The 20,748-nt window shown below is 34.9% G+C and overlaps 1 protein-coding gene across 3 annotated transcripts in view; it reads left to right on the top strand.

The window, feature by feature from the left end:
* The window catches only part of GRM8 (glutamate metabotropic receptor 8), a 523,312-nt gene that overhangs the window by 346,084 nt on the left and 156,480 nt on the right, over positions 1-20,748 (top strand). The window lies entirely within an intron of this gene.

Below are 20,748 nucleotides of genomic sequence, written 5' to 3'. Positions count from 1 at the left end.
GTCAAGCCAAATAGACAAATCGAAAAATGCTCCACTAAAAACAAATTATGTAATGCTTCTATAACTGTGATAGATAATATACTAATTAAAGAAGAGACAGACAGAGATCATGCACTCTTTAGTTTTAATTGTCTTTAAAATAGCTTAATGATGTCTCCATAGATACAGAATGTTGATAGAAGCATCATTTTTTTCTGAATATTTCTATTATGATACTTCATTGTTACACATGCTATATTGTTAGCATGCTTGATTTATTCTAGGTTACTATGGATAAAATGTTGGTTTTAGTCCATTCTTTGCATGAGTACTCCAAACTATTTAGGAAGGAATGATATTCAGTTGGTGGTAAAGTTGGTTTACTGGTGGCTTAAAAATCTCAACCTGTTTAATAGTAATGACTCGAAGATTCAGGAATTATACTAAGCAAACTTTTTCTAGTTTGTTCTATGTAGTTCAGGGCTGTCAAACTCCCGGGCCATGGGTCGGATACATCATGTGCTGGCCATGCCCACGTCTGGTTTAGCGAAGGGAGGAAAAGTCCCGATACGTCATGAGATGCTGCCATCACGATACGAATTTGACACACCTGATGTAGTTAGTCTTACTTGCTTACTCAATGAGAGGATTATAGGCATGAGCAAATGATATATATATTTGTGTATTGCTTATTCACAGTAAGTCTAAGTAACTCGGTTATTGTTACTGTTCTTTACAAAGAATTATGTTTGACCTCAGCAATTAAGCAAAAAAATGATACATACTATTGAGTTTCCTCTCTCACTTCTAAGTCAAACTCTATGAAATATTGTACTGTCGGCATCTCCATGCTGAGAAAATATAATTAGTGTTCCGTTGGTGTGATCAATAAAAGTTTCTAAGTCAAAGTTTAATGTTTAATGGGTCCTAGGATGAAGAGGAAAAGGGGAAGGTGAAATAAAGCACCTGCTCTCTCCTGAAAATTCATTGTTGTCCTGCTGTTGGATTGTGTTTTATACATTTTTCAAAAGGAAAAGCAGGATAATCTGTATAATAATATTCTTTTTGCAGAATGCCTGCAAACTATAGGCAGAGCAGCACTATTAGACTATACTCTAGTGACCCCAGCTGCTAGCCTTCCTTTAAAAAGCACAAGGTCGCTTTCAATTTAGCTTCCAAATGGAAACTGTTTGTGTGTTTCTGATGCTTTTCCTGAAGCCAAACAAACAAGCAGGCAAGCCTCCAAACATTTGTTCAAAAGGCACATTTGCTGTAGTAAAAGTATCTCATCTTTCTTTGATTTCCCTTTCTGTAATTTCCACAAAAGGAATGTTAGACTTTATATAACAAATACAATAATAGCAATAATGCATTGCTTATTTTTATTTTATTGATTTCATATTTGTTTTCATTCAAATCATTGTGAGTTATATGCAAACATAACTGAATTTAGAGAAGGAGTATTAATTCATGAATCACTTAATTGATTTTACTGCATCAACTCTAAGATTTAGTCTGGGCCCCTTCTTTATATTGTTGTGATTTTGAGATTGTTATATTCCTATATAGAGAACCAGTTTGCTGTACTGGTTAAGACATAATTAGGCTAGAAACCAGAAGACTATAAGTTCTAGTCGTGCTTTGGGCATAAAGGTATCTGAGTGTCCCTGGGCTAGCCACTTTCTCTAAGCAATAGCAATAGCAATAGCAGTAGACTTATATACCGCTTCATAGGCCTTCCAGGCCTCTCTAAGCGGTTTACAGAGAGTCAGCATATTGCCCCCAACAATCTGGGTCCTCATTTTACCCACCTCGGAAGGATGGAAGGCTGAGTCAACCCTGAGCCGGTGAGATTTGAACCGCTGACCTGCTGATCTAGCAGTAGCCTGCAGTGCTGCATTTAACCACTGCGCCACCTTGGCTCTAAGCCCTAGGAAGGAGGCAATGCCAAACCACTTCTGAAAAAAAAAACTGCAGGGGCTTCCTCTATGCCAGGGGTGTCAAACTGGTGGCCCACAGACTGGATGCATGCCCATCCTGTCTCCACAAAGGCAAAAAAACCATCCATCCATCCATCCATCTATCCATCCATCCATCCATCCATCCACCTATCCTTCCAATGGTTGTGTAGACAAATTCATATTATAATCATTAGGATAGGGACTAATAGAAGTGCCTGAGGTTAATATATAAAGAAAATATTTTCATTTGGTTGCTATAGATATTATCAAAAACTTGAATTGTTTATTACTTATATATGAATGAGAATTACTAACCTGACCACAATAGATTACTAGCAATATTAAATGTAATTAAAGTTATTTAAATTAACTGAACTCTTGTTTTACATTAAATATACCAAAACCAAATACTGTACCTGAAATAACTTATGGTCAGCAATTGGTGTTCTTGTATTCAGACATACAAACATTTAAATGGATACCTTATCTCTTTATATTATCAGTCATGGGGGAAGATTCCGTTATTTTGATGAGTTGTGGAGTCCTTTGTGCTGTGTGTGGTTGTTTGCTTGCAGATATTTCATTACTAAGTAAAATCGTCAGTGAGAATACAAGTTGTCTTTGACTTACGACCATACTTGAGCCAAAAATTTATGTAATGTAAGACATTTGTTAAATGGATTTTGCTCCATTTTTCAATCTTTCCTTTCAACCCAGTTGTTAAGTGAATTTAGCTTCCCCGTTGACTTTGCTTGTCAGAAGGATGCAAAAGAAGATCACATGTTCCTGGCACATGGCAACCATCATAAATATGAACGAATTGCCAAACACCTGAATTTTGATAATGTGACCATGGGGATGCTACAATGGTTGTAAGTGTGAAAAATGGTTATAAATAACTTTTTTCAGTGCCATTGTAACTTTGAACAGTTGTAATGAACAGTTCAAATGAACAGTTGTAAATTGAGGATTGCCTGTATGTGGGGCTTGCTCCATGTTTATATACAGATAAAATTATCTACTTTGAACATGAAGTACACAGTAACTCTCCTAGTGAGTTATTGTTTCCCCTTTTGCTTTCAACAATCAAATTTCTTCTTGTTAGGTTCTGATCAGAGGTGGGTTCCTACCGCTTTGGACCGGTTCGGCTGAACCGGTAGTAATTTGGCAGCCTGGGTCACTGGAACTGGCAGAGATCCAGGCCTGCCATGCCCCTGTACCTGTTCTCCTATGGTGGACCAAAACTTTGGCGTGTAAAACCGGCAGTAATGCCAGCAGCAACCCATCCTGGTTCTGATTCCAGTGCTGGAAGGATATGTAGCAGTTTCTCCATGGCATTGTGCCATCCATTTCCTACTAAAAAAACCTATTAAATCAATGAGCTGCCCAAAGGTTACAGATGGGATTTATATTTACTTTCACGTGGCTGTACAAATCTTCCACAACAACTTATATCTAAGAAGATCTGAAGTGCTTCAAGGTTTGTTTTAAAAACATTTATCATCACTGGTATATTTTCCAAGTCTAATTACAACTTTACAAAATGAAGGGATTTATTTAAAGGTAGTAAAGAATGACATACGCTCACCTGAACATTTGAATCAGCCCCAAATTGGTATTTTTGAAAATTGTTCTTCTTTTTCCCACACCTCTTTTCCGTTCTAGCAGGTATGATGTTTATTGTTTTACTATTATTTTCTAATCCATTGCAGTGATCCTGAGAAAAATATTGCTCAATCATAGGATAAACATATGCAGCAATAGCTATCTATGCTTTTTACTACTTTTAAATTTGTATTGAAATTGTCTCCTTTCACAATTGGCCAGTTCTGGAATTGTTCTTTTTAGCTTATTAAAAATAAAATCTTAACTTTTTAATGGACATACTTGAGTACTGTTTCTGGGGAAAATGCAGCAGATTAATAACCATCTAATTCTACTTCTGAGTGAAGTATTCTCTATTGGAATTACATTTTGCATTAGTTTTGGTAATCAAAGTGTAACTATTTGTTTTTAATACCTCTTTTGTCTTGTAAAAAAAATGTTATTCTGCCAGTGGCTTCATCCGTATAATGTTGTATGACACTTTCATGACAGCTAAGGAAAAGCAGCCAATGTAGATGGAATAGCCACCACCTTGTGGAAATAATAAAGCAATTGTAGGATTGATTGACTATATATACTGCTAAAGCTGCTGCTCCAACCATGGAGCAAACATTATTAAATATAATAATAAAAAACCCTGAATTTTATGTCCCTTTTTCAATCTTACTCTTAAGGAGTTGCTAACAACTCCATCTCTTTCTACTTTCTGGAATATAGACCATCATTTCTGGAAGAAAAAATGACCGATTTGTGATTTGATCCATGTGTAATGCTAAACATGTTATATGCATGAGCCTAGGGTTGACAGATTCATCTAACCTGTGGCTTTCTTTTTTTCTGCTGAGTCTTCAAGAAGATGAATGTTGACTTCCATTTTAAATAGCTCTGGGTATCCATTGCTTCTGAGCTCAGAGAAATCATGCCAAGTTTAAAATTCTGTTCTGTTTCCTTAAACCATAAGCATCAAAACCATTTCCTTGTCTTGTTTTCTTACTTTCTAATTAAAGTTTTCAACCCAAGCTGCCTCTTACAAAGGTCATAGAACTTCTTTGGACTTATTCAGAGACTCCTAGAATCTTAGAGTTGGAAGGGGACATTTAGCCCAACTTTTTATTGTTAAAGGAATAAGTTTTCAAATCTCCTTACTGGTGGTTACCAACCTCTTCTATCAACATTACTATATCTACCAAGAAAAGTACTGATTAAAAATGACATAAGATTAATTTGTTAAGACAGTTCTTTCTAAAACCAAGTAAAATTGGATTTTAGGATTCACTTAATTGTTTACAGGGAGTTGACATGAATTAATTAGATTTTCCTGATCTCATTTTTCCTGTCTTTTGTTCAATCAATAGACTTATTGTTGTCAAGGTAATTAATTGTTGTTTGCTTAATAAATTTATGTCTCACGTTACCTAATTACTGATATCCATGGTTTATAATACAACACAAATAGTGATTTAAAACAGTAAAAATAACATTTTAAAAAAGCATATAGAAAAAAATAAGAGAAAGAGGGAAAATAAAAATGAAAGCAATAGTCTCTATTCAGCATTCAAACAGAAAGTAGAGAAGGGCTTTTAATAGTTTCTTTATAAAATATAAAATCTAAGTGCCTTAAGAATTTCTGAAGAGGTAATATTCCAGAATAAAGTTATGAAATAACAGGCCAATTCATACATTGTTATAATTCAACAGTGAATAAAACTTTTACGTGATGGAAGCAACAATATAGATCAGTGGGAACTTTTGAATTTAATAATGTTATCTTCAATAAAGTAGTTTTAGTGACATCAGGGGATTAATTCCTATGTGTATTTCATGTTCAGCTAAATGGAACATTGAAGAGATGTTCCACTAAAGGTGAAAAAGTGAAATAGAGTCACCTCTAAGGCAAAAGAATAATTTTTATGTGTTGCACTGTAGTACACTTTTTAATTATATTATTAATGAAAATGATGAATAATGGATCATGAGAAAGAAGATAAGCAACTTGATCATAGTCAGAGTATATTATTCAGTGCTAACAAGGCATCTCATTAATATATGGGTTTATGTTGTTATTTACAAAGAAATATAATTTAGTCTCAAAAGAATTCTAAGCGATAACTGAACCTTTATTTACATATTTAGTTCACTGATGGATTGCCACCACCCTAATGGAGTCTGAAAGGGATAGAATACCAAAAAATAAAAATATAAAATCCCTTACACATAATTACAATTAATGTCACCTCGTAATAATCAATGATCAATAATGCACAAACTAAATTATGGGTGAAAAACATGTTGGAAAAAAACTGCTGCAGCTTGTTTGTGAAATATTTAGATCCTTAGATATAGAATCAGTCCCATGTAGCTTGTATAGATGCCTTGAAAATATAAGTAGCAACATTAAAACCTATTTTACATTTTTATTTCTAAATATTAAATCTCAGATGAGAAAGATATTCTAGTTGGTTGGAAACCCATAATGCTAAAAGTTAGCTCTAAGATGTGAAACTCATTTCTGAGAAGATTATATTATAGAAAGGAGCTTATGGAATAAGAGAGTGTAATTTATTAAAATATATATTGCTCATGGAAAAAGAAATCCTACAGTAGTGATGAGGAACCTTTTTTGGCCCATGTGCCAAAAGCAGGGGGAGCGCAGGGGGAGGGTCATGCGTGGGTGTCACACCCATAATACTATGTGCATGACCACAGCACACATGCGCACAAGACCAGAGCTTCCCCCCATTTTTGGCGTGCTTTTTCACCTTCCCCAGGCTCCAGAAGCTTTATAGGAGCCTGGAAAGGGCGAAAACAGCCTCCCCCACTCCCCTGGAGGCCCTAAGGAGCACGAAAAACTGGCCCTACAGGCAAACCAGAAGTTCATGAATGGACTTCTGGTTTGCTCATAGGACTGATTTTAGCCATCCAGAGCAAAGCCTCAGGAGGCTTCCCGAAGGCTCTGGAAGGCAAAAAATGGCCTCAAAAGAAGGCCAAAGTCAGCTGGCCAGTGCACACATGCATGCTGGCCAGCTGCCAGGGCAAGCTTCACATGCCCTGACAGATGGTTCCACGTGCCACCTGTGGCACACGTGCCATAGGTTCACCATCAAGGTCCTACAGCATTAACTCTGAAATAATATTATCCAAAGAATTTTTCAAAAATGTCACTCATGTTTGAAAATTATAATATAACTTTCTAAAATGGAAAAGGTGTTAGAACCAACAGATTATTGAACATTTTGTAATTGTTTTCCTTTGGTTAATCCTTTTATTTATTTATTTTTAAATCATCTCAGAAATTATTTGAAGTAATTCAATTCAACTAGAAGCAGCTGAAAATAATTTTTTACACCACACGTTTTCAGGTTATTAGATCATAAGCCTTTGTGTATATGTTTCTGTCTATGTATGTAAGCTGAGCAGGGGTGGGTTCCAGTTGCTGCTACTGCTAGTTCACTCAGGGACGTCCATGCGCAGTGCTAAAAAAATGCTTCTGTGCATCCACACAAGCAAAAAACAAAATGGCGACACCTACTGCATCACCAAGAGAACCGGTTCGGGGGTGTGGCAGGCCGAGTTACTACCTACTTGGCTGAACTGGTCTGAACTGATAGGAACCCACCTCTGGTTCTGAGTCAGTTTGGCCTGCTAGTCTAGAAAAATATCTTCAGTTTTCTGGACATGTGGATTTCAGAAGTGGATTGCCATAGTTTTCTTCCTAGGTCTGAGGGCCAAGGGCCATCCCAAGATCATCAGCTGGCTTTGTATTTCTAACCTGATACACTTTAGAAATCATAACTGAATTGCAAAACACCTTTAAAAATTCCTCAATATTCTATGCAAATTGGTTAATGTACAGTTATTAATTCCATCTGTGTCATTTGGATAAAAGATAAGTTGAAATCATTTTACGACATTTCACATATATAAATCAAAACAAACTTTAGACTATTCTAGTCAGTAACAAACTCCCAAGAGAAGCTGAGCAATGCAAAGTTTGCAGCTTATATATGTGAAAATTGGAATAAAAGGATATGTAGTAAAGGAGATAAAATTATGTAATATGTGGTTATTTCTAGAAGGGAATTTCATGGAAGAAATTCTATTTGCAGAATATTCCTCCATACTAAAGTGTTTATAAAGTGTTTCTTATCAGAAAATGGCTAGTGTGTGAACTAAATGTTCATTTCTCATTTTAATTAAAATAAACTCAGGACATATATTCTTAACTTGTCCAAATCCCAAGCTTAATAAATAATATGAAAATAATTCTGCAAAAGGTACTGCAGTATTTTTTTTTCGCTCTTGATTTTTTGATAGCAATGTTTGGATGGATGGATGGATGGATGGATGGATGGATGGATGGATGGATGGGAGGGAGGGAGGGAGGGCATATCAAAATGACCAGTGAAATAAGGAAATAAAGAAAAAACATTTATAAGCATTTACAGGCATATTTAAAAACACAAACCATTTATTCAGTTGCAATAGAAAAAGATAAAGAATTTTAAAAACTCATGTTTTATTTCATTGTGTATTATTGTTTTGGTTCTGATATATATTTTCCCCTATTATTGGATGTTCTTTCTGTTTCTGTATATATAGGATGTATCTGCATTGTGTGGTGTTTTAAAATATTGTTCTAATTGTATGATATGATATCCAAAGTTGGGTTTGACTTGAGATAATCTTATAAATGTAAATGATAAATAAAGTGCTCATCAATTTGTCACATTAATTCTGCAAATGCTAAACCAGCTTCCATACTTAATGGAGGACCAAAATTCACAGCCTCTCAGACTCTCTCTATTCCAGTACATTAACCAATTTATAAACTGACTGTTTCATTAAAAATCAGGTATTGGAGTTTTTCAGTAACTGAGATACAGTACATCAGAAATATCTCTATTGGAATTAGGTAGTTTTCAGGGAATTGTGTAGGTAGTAGATAGGCTTGATATAAATTTCATAAAAATGTTTTCCATTTGTTCTCAATGAAATATAATCTGATTCACAGCATAACTGTGCCACACATGGACTAATTTAAAATTCCTTTTCAAAAGGCACTGCTGAATTTTTATGATGAAGGAGCAGTGGTGCTAGAAATATTTTGCAAACTAGTCAAAGGTTTAAACAAAAACAATCAACAATAAAAGTGCAATAAAGCCCAATACATTTATTATAAATGAACTTTCATGGAGTATATCACATAGCAAAATATTCTTTTAAATAAAACCAAAATAGACTGTCTATTTCTGCTATCAAATATTAGTTCAGTCACCCTCCTTTTATCTGTTTGTATCCCTCATTGTGTTGCTTGAGATGCATTGTTAAACCCTGGATAGGAGACATACGTCATGAAAGTACAAATTGAGATTTTGTGCATGTGTATGAAAAAGCCACATCAATTATTTTAAACTGAATGCAATTGTATATTGTTTTGCTGAGTACTAGCTTATTATGTCCCTCATTTTGTAGATAATTTGAGCACATAATTAGAAGATATGGTCCAAGCTGAAGTATATTAAATCTTTTGGTAAACCTAGCATTAATCTACAAGGCCTTTTGAAAAAGTCATATGCCTGGAATGAAAAGTCAGCTTCATAACATATACAGTATAACACTGTCTAGTTTGCTTGTTATTTATTTATTTGACTTGTGCACAGAGATACGATTTGCCTTTCTCTTACTTTCAAGTTTTGGAACAAACACAATCTGAATCATTGATTAAAATGGGGAATCGAAAATAACATGCCCCACCTTGTGATCAACCCAGGTTTGGTGTTCGTTAGTCCATCCTTCAGATTAATGGAGCATATGTTTTCATGCTCAGAAAACAAAGAAGCAATGAAAACAAAATTATTTAGCTCCCCAATAAGGATTAGAACACATATGAATTCAATAATTCCAGTGAAGCTTTACTAGTCAGCTACAGTATTTATTTCTTATTTTTCGATTGACAGCATATACCCAAACAAGTGGATTAAGTAAAATTATGATTACATATTATTCTAGATTTGTATGGCTTAAAATTCTTAAATTTGAAATAAAAAAGTGGTAGAAAATACAGAATGTCCTTTAAAAGATATGGAGTCATAGGAAGTGCTTTCTTCTATAATACATATGTAATAAGAAAAATACTGGTTGATTATATACTAATAAAAGCATTTTTTCAGACAGATCATAATACTGACATACCGTCTATATCTCTGATGAAAGAAACCCTAGTTTTTAAAAGATTCAGGGAGACATAATTATCTAAAACAACGTTTAGAAGAACTTTGTAATTAGCAGACAAGGCACATTTAATTAGCACTGCTCTACAGATTTTGGATTTTGGAGACTGAAAGTATTTTCAAATATGTGCCCAAGAATATTAGGTCATATGGTCAAAATCCAATAATGTCTTTTTTAAAGAACATAAAAATATAATATCTCATATACTTTCTTACATATAATTTAGTATTTTCTGTTGGAAAACAGAAATACAGTATGATAGAAGTACAATATGACAGACTGTTGGACACTGTATAACTGAACTATGATGCTAAATCAAAAACGTTAACCATTAATGCTGTCAACCATGCAACTTTGTTGTAATGGGAAAGAAAATGCAACAAACTCATATATATTGAAATAGCTGTGTGGATGAAGGTTAAAAAAGACAAAAAATGGGAAGACATAGACATAGACTTGTTTTTTTTTGGATCTTAAGTAGATTTAATGTGAGACCTGGAATACCCCCTCCAAAAAAAAATTATCCTCACCAAGACTACACTAACAAAACCAATAGACCATTAGATGCAGTTATAAAATGTTTTGCAGAGGTTTTCTGAGATTTTAGATAAAATCCATTCACAACTCTATATTACATATTTCAATCAATAATTAATGTGCCTTCATTTGTTTACAGTATAAAGATTTAACCCCAAACTATAAGAAATCAGTATTAGTTAAATACTACAACTTGTGAATGGTGCATTTTAATAAATAAGTTAGAAAACTACTATTATATAGTATGATACAGTAAGGTCAACTACTCTGTCTTTTCTGTACAATTGACTGCCTTCATCTGTTTTACAAAGGAAGTCAAAAGATGTCCTATTTCATATACAACACGCGATTAGCCTGCCATTAGACTTATTTAATTCATCATGGTCAGCAATTGGATATGTAGTTACATTTTCACTATATCTAAAAACCACTTCTTTATAAAAAACCATGATTACTTTTGAAACTAGGTTCACAAGGCATTGTGGTTTATTCCTCCTCACAAGGGAAGAAATAGTCTCAGACATGAATGTCCATGGAGATTCTCAATCATCCAAGTGATTGTCCCAAAGCTGCTTTTTCAAGAGGCATTTTGCTTCTCATTCAGGAAGCTTCTTCAGTGAATTGTGGAGAATATAAGGATTTATGTTCCTTGCAGTCATCCGGGTGTCAGCACTCTCTCTGAGAGTCCTTGAGAAAACTGTAAACAGGAGATAGGTGGTGCCGTATCCCCTCTGTTGTGAGAGGGCTGTTTACTCTTAATGTAGATGACTTCTTTAACCCCTCATTTCAACCAAGGTTCCATAACAAAGTCCTTTCAGCAGTCCCAAGAAGGTTCCACACCCATTTGCGCTATTCAGGTAACCGGAATGTACCGATAAACCTTTAAGTGGCCTCAATGACTCTCACAAAGAATGCCAACACCTGATGACTGCAAGGAACATAAATTCTTCCATTCTCTACCATTCAGTCAGAACTTCTAGGATGAGAAGCAAAAAGTCCAGTTGCCTCTTGAAAAAGCATTTTTAGGTCAGTGTAGGATTCAAATTTTTTTTTTACTACTGGTTCTGTTGGCATAGCTTTGTGGGCATGGCATGGCTTGGTGGGCATGGCAGTGAAAGGATACTGTAAAATCTCCATTCCCTCCCCACTCCAGGGGAAGGTTACTGCAAAATCCCCATTTCCTCCTGATCAGTTGGGACGTGGGAGGCAGAAAAGAGATGGAGGTGGGACCAATCAGAGGTGGTATTTACCGGTTCCCTGAACTACTCAAAATTACTGCTACTGGTTCTCCAGAACTGGTCAGAACCTGCTGAATACCACCTCTATCTTAGGTATGAAACAGTGATGCTAAGGAAGTAATTTGTTAACTTCACTTGCACAGTAGGACTTGTCTTTTGTTGTCTTGTTTCTTTACTCCTTAATTGTGCCTCCCAATCCAATAATTTATTATTAATTCTATTTATGCAAGTGATATCCAGAAAACAAATATGGAAAATTGATTGTATAATTTTTAATTTATTACAAATTACAAAGATAAAAACTAATGCAAAGTAAAAATAATGAATAAAGAATAGAAATTGCAGAAATGGAAAAAAAATAGAAAGAAAAATAGAAAGTGATAATATCATAAAAAGAAAACATTGTAGTTTACAAAAGATCTTCAGAGGTACCCTCGAGCCGAGGTGGCGCTAACTGCTAGTTCTGCAGCTCGGCGGTTCAAATCTCACCAGCTCAGGGTTGACTCAGCCTTCCATCCTTCCGAGGTGGGTAAAATGAGGACCCAGATTGTGGGGGCAATATGCTGACTCTCTAAACCGCTTACAGAGGGCTGAAAGCCCTATGAAGCAGTATATAAGTCCAACTGCTATTGCTATTGCTATTGCTACCCCTATATTGATTGCATTGCAACAGTCATAGTATGAGATAACCCGGATTTGAATGACAGTGCAGAGAAGTGAAAGTTCATTTAAATGAGAAAATATTTCTGTGTCACGCAATCAAGGAATACTTTTTGTAACCTTTTTATTATGAGTTCTTAATATTAATATGAAACTTTCAATTCGAACATCTCAGCACCTTTTACTTCATCCTACTTAACTTGCATTTTCATTAATTCATATTTTAAAAAGTGGATAGATTTTTTATTAAAGGAAAAGGCAAGCCATAAAATGTATCTTCAAATTATATTTTGAGGTAGTTTTGCCATTCTTTAATATTATATGTTTTTTTCTATTTTTAAAATATGAATTTCTTCATTATTGAAAGGAAATTATTACTTGATTTGGTGTAAAATAAACATGCTATTCCTAGAGACCTCTTTTGAATTGATACTCATTATTCTATTCACATAGTTGCCATCTGAAAAATAATAATTAAAGAAGAAGAAAAAGATAAACCAGGAATACAAATCTAAAACAAATCTAGGGAAAGGACAACAAAGGAAGCATAATCTGTATAGCTTTATCTATCAGACTTCACTATGAATTCTAAAGCCTGTCTATGCATCATTCAGGTTGAATCTTCAACCACTTCAGGAAGCAGAACTCTAATTTGCATTTCTTGGTTTTGCTCTGTTTAAGAAAGCTTTCTGAATGCTTTGCCACATGGTTTGCTCTTAAATAGGTGCCAGCACATTTTCAAGCACAAATTCATAATGCAGTTATTTTATTAAACAGAATAGTGCCATATCTCTAATATTAAGTAATCCCAAACATATAAACGTAGAGATGTGGTGATAACTCATACAAATAAAAAAAAATAGTAAGTCCTATTAACCTTAAAACAATATCTATGTTGGATTATACTGTGGTGTTTCACATAAATAAGACTCTTGGATGAGAGAGTTCCTGTTCAGAGTAAAACTATTTTCCAATATATACATATATCTAAAAATTCGTATATAAAGTGATTTCAAGGACAAACTCTTAAGATATAGTACTTACAGGTAATATAAATTTCTACCTAGCTGAAGAACTAAGAACCATATTGTAAGTCTCACTATATTCTCAAATCGTTAAAATTTGAAGTGGGGATGTACATCTACATTTCATGTCTGCATCTGAAATATCTCTAAAAACAGCAACAAAAAATATGACAGAAGGACAAAAAGATTAGTGTATTTTCACTGTGAAGAATATAAATATCCTACCAAGGAAAGGAAAGTTGTATCACAATATAAAATCAACTTGTTCTGTAATAGGAAAAAAATGTTGCATAGTATATTATGAAGAAGTGCAGTGGTTAGAAATGGAGTATTGCAGTATTTTATGCTAATTCTGACAATTGCCAGTAGTTTGATTCTCACCGGGTCAAGGTGGATTCAGCCTTCGATCCTTATGAGATTGGTAAAATGAGGACCCAGATTATTGGGGCAATATGATGAATCTGTAAATTGATTAGAGAGGGCTGTATGTAGAGCTGTAGATAAGCCTGTGTGATTGCTATTTCTTCCTAAAAGAATGCCCCAAGATTATATGTACTGTTACCTTATTTAATTTATATGCAGATTATACCATGAAAATGAAGGATGCTAAAATGGGCTAGAATAAATAAAAATTGGAATTAAACTTGATGGGAATTAAAATCAACAAATCCAGATATGTTTCATGACTAGAAATAAGGAAGACTTAAGGAATTTTTTTTGTTAAAATTGAAAGAGGAAATTGCAGAATTTAATTTGCCACTCAATATTTACTACTATAAAAAAACTCCTAAAACGATAAGGGTCGGGAATGTCAACCTAAAGCAAGAAGAGAAGAAATTAAAGTAGTACCACACTTTATTTTTCTGAGCTCCAAAATTCACAGAAATAGCAACTATAAACATCTACTTGGGAGACAGATTATACATGTAGGGATGTCACCATATCAATAAAGGTGTGTATTAAGTGATAGTTTCCCCAGTTTTAACATACAGCTATCAGGGCTGGACCATCCAAAAGGCTGGATGAGGAGAAAAGTGAATAACTTTGAGCTGGCCCCGGATAAAAATGTTAAGAATACTTAAACTGAAATCTAAATTAAACTGAAGGAAAAAACTGCTCACTGTAAACAGTTGAAAAAGAAGCCACCAAAAGACAAGTTAGCTTGATGATACCAGTATGACTTACAACCTTTCTGATAGTTCTGGCCAAATTGTGACCCTGTCTCTCATGGGAAGTGACTGAACAACTGAAAAACAATAACCATCAATTTGTATTGTATCTAATTTTGTGTATGTTAGACATCATGGAAAAATTGATTACTATTAGATGGTCTCATTAAAAGATATGTTTTTTCAGTTGAAAACAAATCTTCAATTATTTTTAAACTACTCTTTTCCACGTCTCCTGGTCAGTTGAAATGTAGTTGTTGGCTTCTAGAAGAAAGAAAACTTCTTGACAACAGTCCCGTAAATAAGGAATACATACCCCAAGACGTTATCCTTGTTTTCCACCCAGTATGGGCTTGTTTATTAGTTCTGTGTGTGAACTTGGTTTTTTCCTGAAAATTCCCCTAAAATATAAGTAGAATGTGCATTGGATTCAGCAATAAGCAGAAAGCACATTCTCTTGAGATAGTAATGTATTCTCCAGCATATTGAGACTTCAAATCCTAGAATAGAAGAGAATGATAAAATAGAAATAGAATGAAAAGAAATAGAATGATAGAATAGAATAGAATGAACTGGAAGGGACCTCACATTCACTACGAAAAGGAGCAGAAAGTAGCAATAAATTATATATTTAAGGCAAAAGGCAATACTGCCACATATATATATATATATTCTTTGTACCTTTTAAAACTACCATATAATGCATTCTTTAAAACAGTTTTTAAGATTCCACTCATATAAGAAATTCTGTTGCAGTCATTGAATAGTGTAAGGTAAAACTAAGTTTGCAATATAAACAATGTACAGTAACCTAGAAACTGTAGGAAAGTAGCTAAAGATTATCATTACTAGTAGAAAAATAGGAACTTATTTTAACAATAAGATTTCTATAAAACCTTTTAAGGAGGCAGTATGAAATAGGTCCCATTTTTCTGCTGCTTATAAAAATAGTGTATGAAGCTTCAGTTTGTGGAAATTTAATTGATGTTTTTAGAAAGCTACTGTACTATATGCTTAGTTTTAAGAATTTATCAAAAATGCACTAAAATGTATCAGATAAAGGATCATAAAGTATCAACATCTTTATTCATGGTCATGCATAAGCCTGTGTGTGCTTTAATGAATACCAGAGAAGTATTTACAGTATTCTTGCCAAATTCCACACAATATCACTGTGAGTTAAGATTGGACGCTGAATAGTAGAATTATGAGTTTTTCAAGGTTGATGCAACTAGAACATTTTTTTGTTTGCCTTTAAGTCATTAAAGGACAACTAAATGAATTTTTGCAAGGTTTCAATTGTGATTTGCCATTGCCTGCTTCCTAGAATTATGAGAAAATTGGCTGGCTCAAAATCACTCAGCTGGCTTTGTGTGTAAAATGGGATTAGAAGTCATTTTCTTCCAGTTTCTAGTTCAGTGCCTTAAAAACAATACACTAAACTTGCTCTTGCAACTAGAACATAATTATTCATAATTCATCCATAAAGTTGGTTACTAGTGATTCTCAGAGAACACCCCAACATTTATTATTTCCAGATTATAGGTACAATATCATCATCATCATCATCATCATCATCATCATCATCATCATCATCATCATCATCATCATCATCATCGTAAATGTCATTACTACCACCACCTTCTACTGCATTACAAAACTAGACTTCTTTTAAGAATGCAGGGAAAACAATAGGATAACATTTTATACCAGAAAGTAAACAATAAAGCTGTAAAATATAGCAGTGGATGGGAGCTGTACCATCATCAGGAATTATCTACGTCTCAGTTGACCTTTTTTTGAGGTAAATTTTTAAATATCATGATCCTAAATAGTACAAGGCTTCATAAACGAATATCAGCATTTTAAATTGATTCTGATAGCTCGGAGCCAGCCAGTGTGGTGTTTTAAATACCAATGATATTTATTTCCATTTAGCAAAATATTAAGTCAAGCAGCTGTAATGTGCACCAGCAACAACTTCTAGAAGGTTTATAGGGTACTTTGTTTAGAGGGCACTGCAGTAAGCCAAGCATAAAATTATTAGGAAATAACTCCCAACTAGTGTGTCAACCAAAGGTGAGCATAAGTTCTTTTTGTCTCTTAAGATACCTTTAAGTGATAGCTTAGAATCAGTGCAGACTTCCCAAGCTAATGGCCCTTTCATTCAGAGAATCTCACCTCATGCAGAAAAATGCCTTTTGTTTTTCTCATTTGAGAACCTCGTATCTAGAATCCCTTTCACCTTACCTGACTTTAGTTTATTTTTTGGCTTTACGTAGCCTATGATTACCTTCAGACTATTGTCAAGTGCTGTAATGGTATGTGGGAATGGCCTTGAGAGGGATGCAAGGGAAGAGATGTTGCCTGGGAAAAATCAGGTAAGAGGAGGGGGAGCCTGCAGCTGCATAACTGGTAGAGAAATAAACATAGAAAGCAATGGTGGGTTCCAGATTCCCGTTGCAACTGGTATGATGCACTGGGGCCACGCGTCCACCACATGCATGTGCACAACATGCACACAGCACACACATGCATACTTACCCCATGACGCTCCGCGACGTCTCCGCAACACTCCAGCTGCTCAATGGAGCGTCGGGCATACGCCGTATGCTCCATGCACGTGCATGAAAGCCCCGATTGATTCAAATACAGGTAAGGAGGACGGGCAGGCCCTCTGGAGCACTGTACCGGAATGGTACCTGATGTTCCCAGCAGGCATCAATACCCCTGTACCGGGGTGTACCGGTTGTATCCCACCACTGGTAGTAAGGAATCGCCCTAACTTAAAATAAACAATGGAGGATTTCTACCTTCACACTTGCAAGATTCTCCTAATGTATCCTCACAATAAAGTAGAATTAACTCATATGGACTACTGGAAAGGTTAAAAGGTGTTTAGCTTTTCCTTATTCTGGTGAAAATGGCAGAAAAGTTAATGTCCTCTACATATTGATAACATCTCACCTCATCATTTAATAAGCATTCGTAGTAGCTTTATGCCGATACAATTAAGCTGGGGGAAAAAAGAACAGTATGTATACTAAAATGCAATGGAGTCATACAGAAATTTCTTACTGGTTTCTGCAACCACTTTTATACTGCAATCCAAGAGCCACTCCTGAAATAATTAAACAAGGTTAGATATTGCAAACACATCCAAAAGTATAAAAACAGTAATATTTTCCAGTAAAATCATTAATCAGGGCAACCAAAGCTATTTCAGTATTATATTCAAGCCTGACTCCAGACTGAAATGACTGATATATAAATATTAGTAGTTAATGAAGTTTACAACATTATACAGTACATGAGCTATTTAAATAAGTAAATAGAGTTTTAACACAACAAAGTGCACTCTTGCCCAGTGAATGATGTGTTTCCCAATGCCATAAATGTTGTTAGCTGTGGTTACATGTTAACATAGCAGCTGGGGAAGATTGTAATATATTTATAATATGTTTAGAGCTGTCTTGAATAATAAGGATAGCCAATTATTTTATCAATGAGTTCATTTTGTTGAACTGACAATGAACCATGAAAATGAATGAATTCAGATGTGACTTTGGTTTTCAAGTTTGGTTTGAGGACATTTGTTATGAAAGACACAACAGAAGGGGCTTTGAGATTGATGTGTATCTGTTGTTTTATCCATGCTTACATTCTAAACAGCTGCACCCTTGAAAAGCATTAGAATTTTAAGGCTGAAGTTAAGTTGGTGTCAAGTTTGGCATATATTTTCTCCTTCCTGTATTTGAAATAATTTCCAGATAGAGAACTATTTTCAGCATCTTTCTACATATTTACTCAAATTGCTGTCTATTTACATTAACATTATATTTAATAATTGTTTTATATAATTTTAAATATTTGAATAAACCAAATATCAATAGAAATCAAAGGCAATGTGGTACAGTGATTAAGAAGCTGGCCAAAAACCAGGGAACAATTTTCTACTTATCCATGGAACTGAATAAGTAACTTTGGTCTTTAAGTCTGATCGTTCTCACAGGATTGAATCAGGAGGAGGAGGAGGAGGAGGAGGAGGAGGAAGAGGAGGAGGAGGAGGAGGAGGAGGAGGAGGAGGAGGAGGAGGAGGAGGAGGAGGAGGAGGAGGAGGAGGAGGAGAAATACATTAAAAATATCTCTGTGCTTTCCAGCTGCAGTATACCAGATTTTTTTCACAACAGATTTCTGAATTGATTTATGCTGTCAACATCATTGGGAAGAATCTGTGCAGGAAGCTCAGTTCTTCTGTAAACTTCTCTGAAAAGTATTTACTAGGTTGGATCCAGATTGAGGATGTATGGAACTACATAAGGAAAAGTTAAATGACTTATTTTATACTTCCTTGGTTAATGTGTTGTATAACTTTCTCATCTCATACCAGGCATGCATTTGTTGGGGAATCAGCAGCTATTTCAGAGAGAAGACTAACAAGAATGGGGATTTGTTCTGATGGCTTAATTCCTCATGAAGAGAGCTCTAAAAATTATTGCTTTTCTAATTCACTTTCCAAATCCCAATTCAGAGTGTCACATCTATTTGAGCTATAAATGGAGTATATAGGATTTTTTGAAAATTTTACTTAAACATTTCTTGTCCAGTACATAATTGTCAATTTCTGGGTGTTTTGATGGCTCATGTAGAGTGTAACAGCATGGATTTCAACCATTGCATTTTCCCACTAATTATCTTCAGTGGGCAGTAAAGATAGTAAAAACTCAAGTAAAATTTAAAAAAAAATGAATAAAACAAATAAAACAGAATAAAATGAGACACCTGGAGAATGGATTGTCTAACCAACTCATCAGTTCCAACTTCCCTTCTCTAATGGGTTTATTTTAATTGACTTTTATACAGGAAGTTGTAAACCACTAAGAGGCCTTGTGAAGTCATATGAATATTTGAAAGAAAGAAAGAAAGAAAGAAAGAAAGAAAGAAAGAAAGAAAGAAAGAAAGAAAGACTTTTAAAGTCTTTAAACCAATTCAAAGTAACAGAATATCAGATCTGTAAGAGACCTTCAAGTCCTTGGAGATCTTCTAGTCTTGCTTGCCCTGTTCAAGCAAGAAATCCTACACTATTTCATATAAATAGTTTTTCAATCTCTTCTTAAAAACCTCTAATGTTGGTGCACCCCTACAACTTCTGAAGGCAAGTTGTTCCATTGATGAATTGTTCTAACTATCAAGAAATTCCTCCTGTGTTCTAAGTTAAATCTCTCCTTGATTAGTTTCTATCCATGTCCGGCCTCAGATATTTTATAACCAACTCCATCTAGATTTATCATGAATAACTTAGTAGTAAGGCCCACCTAGTATGTTGCTAACAGTTCTGCTGTCCCATAGTCAGATGAAAATTACAGGAAACAGTTATTGATCAGATTCTTCAATATTACAATTATTTTATGGAATTACTAATTAAAAAGAATTTCAGTATATGTTTGTTTTACTTTAAAACACTGTTACTATGATGGATTATTTAAAAAAGCTGTAAAAGATATTTGCCTACTGTGTTAAGTACAAATAATGCTACTGTATTTCCTCACCAGTAAGACCACTATATATTGAGACCCTTTTAGTTTCTAAGGATATTAAACATCATATTTTAAAATCACATCATACAAATGTTGCTATACTTCATTATTTTATTTTACTTTTTATTTGTAGAAGAGAAAGATTTCTTGGCATATGGAGCAATAATGGCTTTTAATTTGTGGATGAAACAATTAAAGCACAGTTAACTGTTCATTAGAGAAAGTAAAGTAAAGGAATTCTTCCTTTTTTAAAGGGCCATCTCCAAAATTCCTAAGTACATACAGAAGACCCCTTTCCAGATAACATGGAGGCAATTTTCATTCTTTCTGTACAATTTGGGAAAAAACTTGTAGTTCAGTAATTAAAGTTCATGTTTGCCTATATAAAGTTTTAGGCTGAATTGAGAGCATCAATTGTTAAAAAGATAAAATTCTGGAGAACTCTGTCAGCCATCAGAGTGTGCAAAAGCAAGGTATGGCATCAGGGGTGGGTTACTGGGGGTTCGCAGGGGTTCAGGAGAACCTCTAGTTCAAATTCTGTGCAGTTCGGAGAACCCCCAAATCCCACTACTGGCTGGCCCTGCCTTGCCCTCCCCTGCCCCATGGCCCGTTTTGGATGCAGGGAAGTGCAGGGCGCGCATGGAAGCTTGGAGAGGGTGAAAAATGGGACAACTGGAAGTTTGGGAAGGCTGGAAACGGGCTCATTTCTAGCCTCCAGATGGCCTCCGGAGCCTGGGAAGGCCATTCTTGCCCGCCTGGAGGCTTGAGGAAACCCTCCAGAGCCCAGGAAGAGCAAAATCCACCCC

Source organism: Thamnophis sirtalis, unplaced genomic scaffold (genome assembly GCF_051295495.1).
Source record: "Thamnophis sirtalis isolate CommonGarterSnake01/CBP01778 unplaced genomic scaffold, rThaSir2_p1.2 scaffold_9, whole genome shotgun sequence".
NCBI classification, from domain to species: domain Eukaryota; kingdom Metazoa; phylum Chordata; class Lepidosauria; order Squamata; family Natricidae; genus Thamnophis; species Thamnophis sirtalis.
The sequence above is the reverse complement of the archived record's forward strand: the minus strand, read 5'-3'. Positions and strand labels throughout refer to the sequence as shown.